This window comes from Cylas formicarius, unplaced genomic scaffold (genome assembly GCF_029955315.1).
Source record: "Cylas formicarius isolate icCylForm1 unplaced genomic scaffold, icCylForm1.1 PGA_scaffold_7__23_contigs__length_41026272, whole genome shotgun sequence".
Classification (NCBI taxonomy): domain Eukaryota; kingdom Metazoa; phylum Arthropoda; class Insecta; order Coleoptera; family Brentidae; genus Cylas; species Cylas formicarius.
In genome coordinates, this window is record NW_026844352.1 from 22,269,169 (window position 1) to 22,282,297 (window position 13,129).

General features: G+C 32.3%; 1 protein-coding gene across 6 annotated transcripts in view; it reads right to left on the bottom strand.

Moving 5' to 3' along the window:
• The window catches only part of LOC132704399 (teneurin-m), a 582,182-nt gene that overhangs the window by 132,700 nt on the left and 436,353 nt on the right, over window positions 1–13,129 (bottom strand). The gene's annotated exons all lie outside the window — the stretch shown is intronic.

A 13,129-nucleotide genomic window follows, 5' to 3' on the forward strand; every position in this document is an offset into this window, starting at 1 on the left:
TTTTAACCAATAATAATTAATTAACCAAATATAGAATTATAAAAAAGTACCATGACAAACAACTTAAGAATACTAAAAAAAGTTTTCACAATAAACTTCTTACAACCTCTGTTAACAAATCTCAAACGGCGTGCACGATTATAAAAAATGAAAATAACCTATCTAAACATAAAAAAAATTTAACGACTTTTTTGTGAATTCCGTTAGAGAAATAATAAATAATATAAAAACCACACAAACAACTAATAAAATATCCTCAGATCGAAGTTGAACCTCGATGCATTATTTCGTCAGTTACAAAAAAAGATTCAGCTGGGTACGATGAAATAACCTGTTCATTGATAAAACACGTTACAGATTTTATAGTTGAACCTCTTACTTTTTTGACTAATCTGTCTTTTTTAGAAGGTGTACTTCCCTCAGCCTTAAAACACTCCATTGTTGTGCCTATACATAGGAAGAACAATACCCATTCAATTGCTAATTACCGTGGAATATCACTTCTATCGGTTTTTTCCAAAATATTTGAAAAATGTGTTTAAATGTGCGGTTCGATGCCTTTCTAAACAAGGAGCAACTTTTCTCGAATTCTCAGTTTGGTTTTCGCAATGCATTATCTACTCAAGATTGTTTAGTTTTCTTATATAATCAAATAGTCTCGAACCTGGATCAGAATAATGAAACATTATGTATGTTCTTTGACTTCAAGCGAGCTTTTGATGTGCTTGATATTAATTTGTTGTTGAATACTGGGACTTTTATTATTTATAATATTTATTAATGATATATCTGATTCTTTTCCAGACAATTATGTTTCCTTATATGCAGATGATACTGCTGTTGGCTTCTTCAGAGTTTGACTGAAACTGTTTCATTCAAGCTCTGAAGAAGCCAACAGGATGATTTCTGAAATGTCAGCAATTTCGACCCAGCAAAAACCGACGCAGGAGGAATCCAGAAGTTTTGTAGAAAGTATTACAGTAGCCTGTGGAAGTTTCTTTGAAAAATTAAAATTAGATTTTAAATGAACAACAGAAGTGATAGAAAAAAAGAGAAAATAAAAAAGAACGTAAGGTTTAAATGCGTATTAACAATTAAAACATAATCCACTGTACTACCCATCACTCAGGAGGTACAGTTTTTGTTCCTTTTTTAAAGAATTGACCTTCAAACATTGAAATTGGACACTGTTTTATAGTTTGTAAAGGTTATAATATTATATTTATATATATTATTGTATACTACATTTTTATATAATATATTATATAATTCTGAATTAATTTATATCCAAAATACCCACGCATATATGTAGGAAAAAATGTTCATTATTTTAGGGCCAATAAACGGCCTTTATAGAGATAAGAAAGCTGGTATTTGCTCCATATGAACGATGACATTGACAGTAGGCTCCCATTCTACAAGCAAGCCATCCAAATTTAAATAATTATTGCTCCTTTATAGGAAAAAAAAATTAAAGCCGCTATTTAACCCATCCAAAATCAATACGAAAGAATGCAACTTTTATATTTAATTTTTTCCTATAGTTCGCAGTTTCTAGTTATTCTATACAACCGTTTATAGACTTCCTTAACTGATCTAAATAAAACTAAAAACGTCTCAAACTTTGCGCTTGTAAAGAACTTTATAGTTTGACTGATTTCAGTAATTACACTGAAATTTTCTCACACGTGCAAAAACGAAAAGCTATAATAATAATAATAATAATAATAATAATATCTTTATTATAATACCGGATTTTCTATTTAAAATAAGGACGAAAGGTGGGAGATACGGATGAAATATTGAAAGCGATTTTTATTTTGTTTTATTATATAAAAAATATATATCTGCATTAGTGATTAGAGGGTTGCTTTATTTCCACAATTTTCGCAACTGTATACAAATACGCATAATTAAAACTGTCGTTTTTAATCAAAACATTTGCATAAATTGTCACTGGAGAAAAAAAATATCTTTGGGGTGGCCTTTATCACTTCAACTCCTGCGGACGCACACGTTTATGGATAAAACGGATGGCAGCCATAACAGTAAACGCAACCGAGTAAAAGTAAACATAACCGCATTTTATTTTTTATTATTCGAAGGTGGCAGAGAAAATATAGCGCTCTACTTTCCATTAATGCAACACCAGGAGGAAGCGGACTTAAGAGCATTGCCATAACGGTGTGAAAATTATCTTGGGCGAGGTGTTAAAATGGCCACTCGTTTTTTTTTTCGCCGCGGGAGGCTGAAGCACAGCTAAGGTAGGGACGGTTTGTTGTATTTTTCTTAAAACTATTTAAAATGCCAAAAAATATTATACTTCCGAGTAACAGCTTGCAAAAATGAGATATTACGGCAGGCACGAAAAATTCCAATTCCAATTAGTTAATTTTTAACTACGCTCTTAAATAACTACACTTATGTATGACGTGATCATTAGAAACATCATCAGAACATCAGAAACGTCATTAGTCGCCCATCCAGTAACTAAAGTACCGAAAACCCTCGAAGTGCACTCTCCCGATCTGTATATAATTGAGTATTTTTAGAGACAAAGAAAAATATAAATAAATGGTTATATTTTATTATTTTTCGCTAAAGAGTTATGATAACTATCATCTTTCGGTTGGGCTACAAGTTTTAAAAAGTGTATTTCAATTGTGCACAAAAAATAATTTTAGAAAATAATCTTCTCGATAATCTTTGAAGTAGTGGTGATTAAGCAGAATAACAAAATCGTTTTAATAGTAAGAAACATAATATTTTTGATGGACCAATTGGTAAGTTGAGGAAATGGTTAAATGTTCATTTAATATTACATAAAAGATAACGTACAACATAAAACAAATGAAGAGGTTCTTAGGTAAATGCTAAGAAACAGGGAATTAATACTAACATTAAAATGAAGACAAACCACATATCTGAGAAATTAAAATGAAAGGTAAAATAGATGGAAAATAAGGTCTAGGCAGACTGCAACATGCATGCCTAAAAAACATTCGTAATTGAACACATATGAGAACAACCGCATTGCTTCGATGTTCTCAAGACCGACGTAAATATGATAATATTATTAACAATCTTCACTAAAGAAGATGGTCCTCCAACAAGAAGAATATGTAAAAATAACCTGACCAAGATTGCGTTTTAGTTTTACGATTAGCATTTTGTATTAAAATGATGCTCTGTATAATTTCTAATTATACAGTATAATTTTATAATATTATGTATTTTTGTCTAGTATTTTTATATAATGTATAGTGTATGTCTAGTATTTAAAGTAGTAGTCATTGACTCAGTTGAAATACCAAGAGATTATCTTATTATTATTATTATTATTATTATTATTATTATCATTATTATTATTATTTTTATTTTATTTTTACAAATTGGGCACTTGTATCCTCGTGCGTTATTAAGTGTAGATGATGACAATGAAAGTTCGATAATTGTTGATATTTCTTCTAGTATTTACTCTTACAATTAATTGATAATAATAATAATAGTAATAATAAGGTTTATTTGCCAGAAATTAAAAAAAACGATAATATGGAAATACTTATTACAAATCATATTAAGCAAAAAGGAGTTAAGACGATTTAGATCTATATAAATATATAAATTAGCTCAAAATATCAACTAGTTGCAGTTTGTACAATCCGGAATAACTAATGAGGACTATTAAGATATTATATATATAATAATACTAGAACATTACAACCCAATAAATAAGTTTCAACAGTGTGTTTAAAAGAACGAATGTTTTTAACTAAAAAATTTGATGACGGTCTTAAATTTAATTTTATTAAAAAAAATGGAGAATTCTGAGTCAATAAAATTATATGGAAACAAAAGAGTATGCGTCATTTCCTTCTATTTTCCATGGCCTTCTTCAGTCTGTAGAGCATTCTTTCGTATTTACGAATGCTATAAACCAACCTCGGTTATGTATGCTTTTTGAATGCACTGTGTTTTAAATCTTAATATGGTCATTAATGTGCTGCTTGAGAGTAGAGTTTTTCTTCGGTATGGAAAGTCAAATAGTCAAATACACTTAAGACAGCTTCCAAGGTTACATGTATAAATACTAAAAAGCTAAGACGACCTAAAATAGATCCCTGAGCAATACCACAGAACACATTTCCTACAGACAACACACCACTCGTCTCCATCTCTTGTCTATATATAATTCTATATAAGTAAATATCGTAATATATATAATATATAAGTAAATAAATAAATATAAATAAATACAATTCTGTATAAAGCGAACAGCTGCTTTAGAAAATAGGAGTTTATGAATTCATTTATCGTAAGCTTTAGAGTTGTCCACCATTTTTCGAAATAAGAGGATTAAATTATAAGGATTGTGTCGTTCCTTTCGCAATTTAGTTCAAGAAAACTGCGAAATGATCGGAAGCGAAATACGGAAAATAACTAACGGATTTACACCTCAGGAGTTTTTTCTGATCCGTGATGGTCGTAATATAAAAGCAATTCCGTCCGCCGAAAAGAAAAGTCGTACACAAAGAAATTTGCGACATTCTCGTCGGATCGGCCGTTGTAGACATGGCGGCCAATTTCAAGGCGTCCAGAACCGGAAAGAATAAAAAGTCGATTTTCTAACTCACCGACGACAATAACTAGCCTTGCCCGCATGATGGGGGGAGCCGGTTTCCCGCCCATCCCCACGCTCTTCAATTTCAACTCAAACTGAATTTAGAAAGTGGTTTTTCTTTTCTTTCGTTTTCACCGAAAGATGAGAATCTACGATTGAATGAGGGTGGCAATGTGGAAAGGGATTGTCGGTATAGCTGTTTTTTAACCACCCGTACTTTTGAGTTTTCAGACACCTGGTCTGAGATTACCATGAGTGAATAGGAAGATGGATTCTGCAAGTTTATTTAAATTAGTTAGAACAATCTGGAATAATTGGCATCTGGTTTTAAAATACGAAAAACTAGCTGGATTCAGCGAACAGATAATTGCGATTCAGTCAATCAAGTGGAAGTCACAAACTTTTGCCTGCTCTAAGAGAAACTACCATTTATAAAATGCAAATTATAGCAGCATAAAAGCATACATAAAAATAAAAAGAGCTGAAACACGTCGATTTGCTTTGCGTCGAGGACACATTTTGGCTTTTTTTGACGTTTTGACAGATTTAGTAATTAATTTGGATAGGCCTTTTTTTTCTACATTTTTAAACCATTTTTGCAAAGTCCTGAAAGACGTCAATTTAAAATAAACCACAATTTGGCCATTTTGTTTTGAAATGATTCATCCAGACTTAAATCTTAGTCACTGTTATATTTGTAGATTAATTCAAAAATTTGCAGCCACTGGAATCCTCTGTCACAAAAAACAAAGACAAGGTTGCAGAAATGACTGTCCTTGGTTATGTTGAAGTCAAAATAAATCAAAAGGCTGCTGCGACAGGAGTGCCTCACATTCCATAAATTTTTTCACTTCATAGAAATATCTCCCATACACAATTTAGCTATCACATGGACTAAATGTAGATGGGCGGTGAAAGAAGAGAACAATTTAACTTGTGCATTTGTGCTCATACACAACACCCACAAACACTAAACGTTTGGGCAGGGATACTGGGCAACCACATAATTGGGAAAATTTTTATTCCAGGTAAACTTAACCGAGCATGCACTTAAAGTTCTTGAAAAACCAAATCGACAACCTAATAACTGAAGCGGTTGATAATGATCCCCAGCACATGATAGTGTTCCTCCTCAGTACACTGTTTTTTTGAGAGAATTTTTCAATACTAGATCTCCACATTTAAACCTATTAAATATTTGTTATGGAGATTTCTGAAAATTAAGGTGTTTCTTAACTAGACTCCGCCTCTGCAAAAGCGAACGAATGTTACGGAAGAGTAAATCCAGAAATGTTGGAAAATGTCAAAAGGGCTTTTGAACAAAGTCTCTACTGTTGCATGGAAAAAGATGGTGGCGACTTTAAGCATTTCATTTAAACCGTTTGATACTGAAAAAAAATGTGTTATTTGTCGCACTGAACTTATAAATACTTATAATACAAATGTTTTAAAAATTGTAGGAAAAGTTAATTCTTGTTTGTTCTATTTCAACTTTTGAAGCAAATTGTAAGAGTAAACCCTTCACAAGGAAGCCATCTAATTCCAGCATGTTTTATATTTATCTTTTTTTTTTTGGAGGGAATAAAGGTGGATATTTTGAAAAGTTATACCGTCTATATATTCTATATTACATATACATGGCTTTTGCCAGTATGTGTCTGTCGCCGGCTTTCAGTGGGTGTGAAAACTCCAGTCTCAGGATGATGCCCAACAACGCAGATACGATTGCGAACAATAATTATTGTAATTATAATTATAGGGTATTAAATGGGGTATTAAATTTCGAGAAATGTTGTTTAACAAAAGTTTGGTATGAAGGTTTGAAATTTAACCAGCAGGCTGTCACTACGTCTGATTCACGATAATTTATTTATAGCGATGTATCGGACCCGATTTGGAAACAAGCGATTTGTTTCAATAGTTCATTGTTAACCGGCGATAATGTAGCATGAAAACATTGTTGCCCTGCAATACCTATAATTTCGGGAACATTCTAGATAGCCAAACAATGTGATTGTTTTTCAAAAAATGAAACATCAAAACGATATTCATAAATTGGTACATTGCAAAACAGCAGAAATAATTTTCATTTATTAGATATTATTTGATTCTTACATGTAGGGTGGCAGTTTCGTAGATGTATTGAAGTAAGCGAGTATATCTCAGATTTCGATTGAATCAAACGAGTGTGTCAAAGAGCAATAGAGAGAGCAATGCTGCAATGCTGGGTGTAAGCCTAAGAGAGAGGATCAGAAATGAAGAGATAAGGAGAAGAACAAGGGTCTGTGACGTTGTAGAGCGGATAGTGAGTCTCAGGTGGCGTTGGGCAGGACACGTTGCTAGAAACAATTTGAAATGGACCAAAACACTAATGCAATGGCGTCCAAGGAGAACGAAAAGAAGGGTGGGGCGTCCCCAAGCGAGATGGATAGATGACATTGAACGACATGCTGGGTAAAACTGGATGCAAACCGCACAGCAAAGGTTGGCATGGAAATCACTGGAAGAGGCCTATGTCCAGGAGTGGATGCCTAGAGGCTGAAGAAGAAAAGGAACAAGAAAGATAGTATATACAGGGTAATGCGTCTCTGGCAGATATACCAGATGGAACAGCCTATTTTTAGGTAACTTTAACAAGGTAACAAAAAAAAAGACGAAATTGGAAACAAAGTATAATATAACCCATAAAAACAAGTTCGGACTTGAAAAACTGACTGTTTAAAATTTTTCAGCTTGGTTTGTCGTAAATTCACTGGAAACGATGAAATTACAAAAAAAAAACATGAATTTCATTGACAGAACGTTTACAATACAATGACTAAGAATTTCTGGGAAATCCAAGATTTTTTTATTTCATATTAGTAAACACAAAATATAAGTGGCCTTCGCAAATACATTGAAACATAAAATGCTAAAAGAAATGTCTGCCCCGTGCCAAAAAAAATCTAACTAGAAGTAATAAAAATTAATTTGCTTTGCTGTTGTGTCTTCTGTCTGTCTGTCCAGATGACATCTTCATGTATTATCAAGATTTTTGGTCACAAAGTTGCCTTACATATGTACAGGGTGTTTTGGTTAGTTTGGTTATTTTGCACCATATCTATAGCCAACCCCCGAAGAGAAAAACTCTAAATTTAAAAGATTTAGGGATTTTTGGCTGTTATATTTTGGTAACTACAAAATAGATACAAATGAGAGCCAAATAGAATAGGAGTCCCTCAAGGAAGTATTCTCGGCCCCCTCCTTAATAGTGTTAATGACCTTCTAAACCCTGGCTTGGGCAATCTTTTAAAATTTTTGAATTGACACCGTCTTCAAATGAACCCATCCAAACCTGTGGCCCTGTTATTCTGCAATGATAATATTCGATAAAAGTTAACGGAATGTATAAAACTCAGATTGGAGAATTGTACATTTAAAAATTCATGCAGAAACATACGTGTTGTTATTAATGTAAATTTAAAATGTAAAGAACACATAACTTTATGTATAAAGGGAGCATTTTCATTCATTATCTCAAAAATCTTAGTTACTTCTGTGTGAAACTTGAATACTATCACATTTTAGTATTGCCGATACAATATAAATAATGATACAATTTCTGGATTCTGTTGACAGTAGAAGGATACAAAAAGTCCAAACTTCTATGAAGAGTTGGGATGGCATTCCAAGGTTCAACCACGTGTTTTACATTCGGTATGTCGGTATGTCTGTATATATAATTAAGTCAAAATGTCTTCCCTGTCTTCATGGAAAACTACCATATCATACCAATGTCAATACCATAAATATTCGTAGACAATATTTGTTAATTATACCTGTTCATAAAAAAGCGTTTCTCCTATTAGATTGCGTTTACAATTAATAAATATAAAATCTATCGGCTCATTGAAAAGACACATAAAATGCAAATTTTTGACACGTTGATAATTAGCACGGCATTTTAACGATGGTTCTCTAATTAACGAAGCATTAAATAAAGAAATATCTTTTTTGTCGTTTCCTATAGCCCTGTCTTCTTTTTTTTCTTTTTCTTCGTATCTTGTCATTCTTCTGTACCATTCTCTACATAGGATAAGCTTTCAATGATTTTATTTAAGGCGAATATGAAAGTTGGCTTCAACAGCACCTTCTTTTGGAAATCATTATTATTATTATTATTATTATTATTATTATTATTATTATTATTAGTATTATTATTATTATTATTATTATTGTTCTTATTGTTATTATTATTATTTTCATTATTATTAAAATTATGCTGGGTGTTACTTTAAAAGCGATGAAAGTTATTTAATTTTGATGTATTTGGAACTGACTTTTTCAAATTCAAAAATTGCCAAAATATGATAAATAGAAAAATTCTTCACCTTTTATATTTAAAGATTGTCTTCTTCAAGATTAAGCTGCAAAATTTGAACAAACACAAGGTACTTAACCTTCAATTGACTGATATTCGGAAGGGATAAAGTGGCAAATCATGAGAGAGAGAAATTTGTGTTTGGGCATTATTAGAAATCAATGTCTAAAAATTTATTCGTTGATGCCAGATCCGCTTTCTAATTTAAATAATACTTTTTGAGTTGCGCGACGTCTAGCTAATGAGTGCCAGTAACGAAATTTCCACGACAAGTGTCAGCATCCTAAAAAAAAATCTCTGCCGGGAATAATTAAAAGAAAAATGAAGTAAATGAAAAGCTAATTTCGCAGCTAACGAGAATTCTGATGACGGAAGGGGACGGGCGGAGGGAACGGGTTTATTTAGGACCTGTTATCGCATCTGCATATAAATAGAAATATTATAAAATTTTCGTTTGTTTCAAACGAATTGGAAGGGGACGTTGTAGGGCGTTTTTTTTAGGGACACGTTAAGGTGGCCCAGCAAGGAAAAAAAATTGCGGACGCAATAGGCTAATAGAAAATAACGGATAATCGATCGATTTGATTGGTTTACGTTTGATCGTGTAATCTTAAAATCCAAAGGTCCCTTTTAAATAATACAAATCTTAATCCTCTAAAAGGGCGAAATACAAATACACTTCGAATGATGTCAAATATTTGTTTGATATCGGTCCAATCACTTTTACCGTCCGACCTTTTCAAACAAGAAAGTTTGGGGATGAAATCGGAAAGCAGGTTACATTTTTGATGAGATATAACTTCTTATCCTTATACTTTCTGGAATATGGAGTTGGTTTCGGCCTAAATGAAAAACCCTTCGACATTGAGATTGCCTGATTGAGGTTAACTTTAACTTTTTGGGGTAGCTGGAAAACTCTAAATACATTTTAAGTGCAGCTGATGAATAATTAAATGTTTCTTCGACCGTTTCAAGTACAGGTCAATAAACAATCTCGGAGAAGCATTTTGTAACTATAATTTGTTTCTTCTAGTTTTAATGTGCCTCAGAGGTAAGAAAATGTTATATAGATGGTTCAGGAGAAATTTTGAATTCAACAAACCACAACTTAACCATAGCGTTTCGCAAAACTACCAATATGATACATGCATATCCTAAAAATTAACTCTTGACAAATTTGTAATAAAGCAGCAGCATCTGACTGTTGACCTCTGGTTTTAACTTGACTCATTTTCAGCTCCAGTCAACTTACATAGTTGGTTTGCCATTGTAGCTCCCGACTCTTCCTTTGCTCTCTTGTAAATATCATTCATGCCCCTAAGAAGTAGGAGCTAATGTTGAATTGAAATTAACATTGTATACAAATAGCATACGGCAAAGACTTTTTTCTCAGTTATACTAAAAAGGAATGCAAAAATCTTCATCTTAGCATCGAAAGAAATTTACATAGCAAGAATTTTTTTTATCAATGTTGGGTATCCAAATATTCTTCAACTAACCAAAACAATGATGCTGGTTTTCAGTACGTGATTGTTCGCAGTGAGGCTGTTCGAACTTCCCCCGTGTGGATACGGCCGGTGACCAGTGTTGGCTTAGAAATGATTCCTGCTTTCTGGAGAGAATTGGGATGTATTTAATGGCATTAGTCGATATATTGATTATCTAGCTTCTCCTTTGATAGATTATCAAGATGTTTTGGAGTGTTTCTCTCTTAGGAAATCATTTCCTAAAATACAGAAACCTATAGTAAGCTGGTTTAATAAGGAACAAGAAAACAAAAAAGGGATTCTGCCTACAATAAAAATAACATGTGATACAAAAAATGATCCCTATCTTTGGGAGCTATATAAATCGTTAAACAAGATATCTACTGCAAAAAGGAGTGCTTGAGAACAGTTTCAATGAAATTCGAAAAATAAATCCTATGATTACTGGAAATTGGTTAACGCTAAAAAAATCATAGAAAAACGAATCCAATTAACGACAACTTAAAACCAGATGAGTTAAATGTGTTTTCTAGCTCAATCGCTGAAAACATAATGAATTCCTTACCAGGGTTCATCAAAACATCAAAATTATTACTGGACTAAAATACCATCAGAGAGCATAGTTGGGGGCTTGGAGGGTGGGTCGCATATTGTTCTTACAGTGTGTGATTGGTAGAGCGTTTTCGATTGTGTTTCCTATGATTTACTACTCAAAAAACTATCAAACTATGTTATTAGAGGAACTCCTCTGAAGCTCTTTGAATCATATTTCTCCAATCGATATCAGTGCTCATAGTCTTTCAATCAAATATGTTCTAACTCAAGTATCAATCTTAGTAACCTAGGCAATTTTATGATACCAACCAACAGCATAATATTTGCAAACGATTTCGCCTTTATAGGTTATAGTTAAAAAAAAAAATTACCGGCTATCGCTGAGAATATGTTGGACGTTATTTCTAGTAACTCTAAGTCGGTCACAAGGAATACTGCTAGCCGTTTTTTCCGTTCTTTAAAGATAATGCCCCTTCCTAGTCTCTTTATTTACCACAGTTTGTTGGAGATTCATAGGAGGAGAGATTTATTAATTCTACATTCGGATATACATCATCACTAGACAAGATCAAGATTAACTTAGTAAGAATTCCATGTTGTTGTCTAGCTATAGCTGACAAAAACCTGAAACTCCTTAATTATGTTCCATTAAAAATCAGATTGTTAAATGTACAATGTACAAAAATATAATAAAAACAGTATTGTAGTGTAGTTCTTAACATGTTATTATAGTAATATGTAATTTAGTATTTTAAAAACAAATCTGCTTGATTTGTGTTATAAACGTATATGACCTGCTACAACCATATATGTGTAAAGTTGTCAATAAATATTATTATTACTATGTGCCATAATTTCAGAATAATTGAAAGGCTAATATATATTGCCGTATCGTCTGCATACTGCTGTTGATCATTCCACAGAATTTGAAATCATGATTAGAAAACAACATTGGATCCGAAATACTACCTTGTAATCTTCCTTCGTAAATTTGAATATATATTCAGAATAATTGTTAATATAAATTCCCTATTTGATCAGAGAACCAAGTTCTGAAAATGTTTGCGGCACTGGTTCCGACTCCAGAATACTTTAATTTAATAAATAATAAATGTGTCAAAGACTGTTGTAAGCGAGTAACAGTAAACATTTTATAAAGGGATTTTTTCATTCAATCGACAAGTTTTCGCAATCCTTTTACTTTAGGAATAATAAGTACAACATAGACCGGATGTTCAATAGAAAATATATCTATTTTTTGATATCTTTCAAATAGTATCCTGTACAAATGGCGTGATTGTCAATGAAGGTGACCTTTGCATCTTTTTTGCCAAAATTCATTGCCTCAGTTTTAATGGAAATTATTCGGGACTGTTGCTTGATCATGTTTATTTTTTTTATAATTTTTTGAATTGAAAAGCATGAGGTACGAAACTATCGGTTTTCCCTGTAAAGGATTCTAATGTAAAAGATAGATATTTTGCTGGATAATTGGCGCCATTAATATCAGTACTTTCGCGATTATATGGAACGTTATTTTGATGGTACCAAAAAAAAAAGGAATTTTATTATTAATTCAAAATAAGCCTTTTGAAAAATATGAGGTTCGTGTTAAGCAGCGTTGACTGCAATTTTGCCAGATGACTGCGTTAGGTAGTTATTCCATTGCTAAATGGCTAAAATGAGTATTACATAAAAGGGAATTACGGTTTGAGCTATGAACAGAGCAAAGCGCAAATGACAATTTGGGCTATTTTCGCAGCTCCGTTAATAATGTCAGTGGATTTGAGGACCATAGAGTAAAAATTCAGGGAGATTCTTTTAAATAAAGATATAATTGATATTAACCAAGATGCGCGTGGAATTCAAGGACGACTAATCACAACTGTAAGTTCAGATTCATTTATTCTATTTTTTTCTATATTCAAAGCATAACTTGTGTGACATGTAAGCAGTACGGGGCAAAAAAAGTTTTTAAAATAGTTCTGGTGAGTTTTTAAGTTTAATCTCAAAACAGCTTTCCTACTTTTTTGGCAAAAAAGTAAATGTGCTAAGAAGGAAATATTAGAATAAAAAAAATTGCCTTTTCTAAAATATTTCTTAATC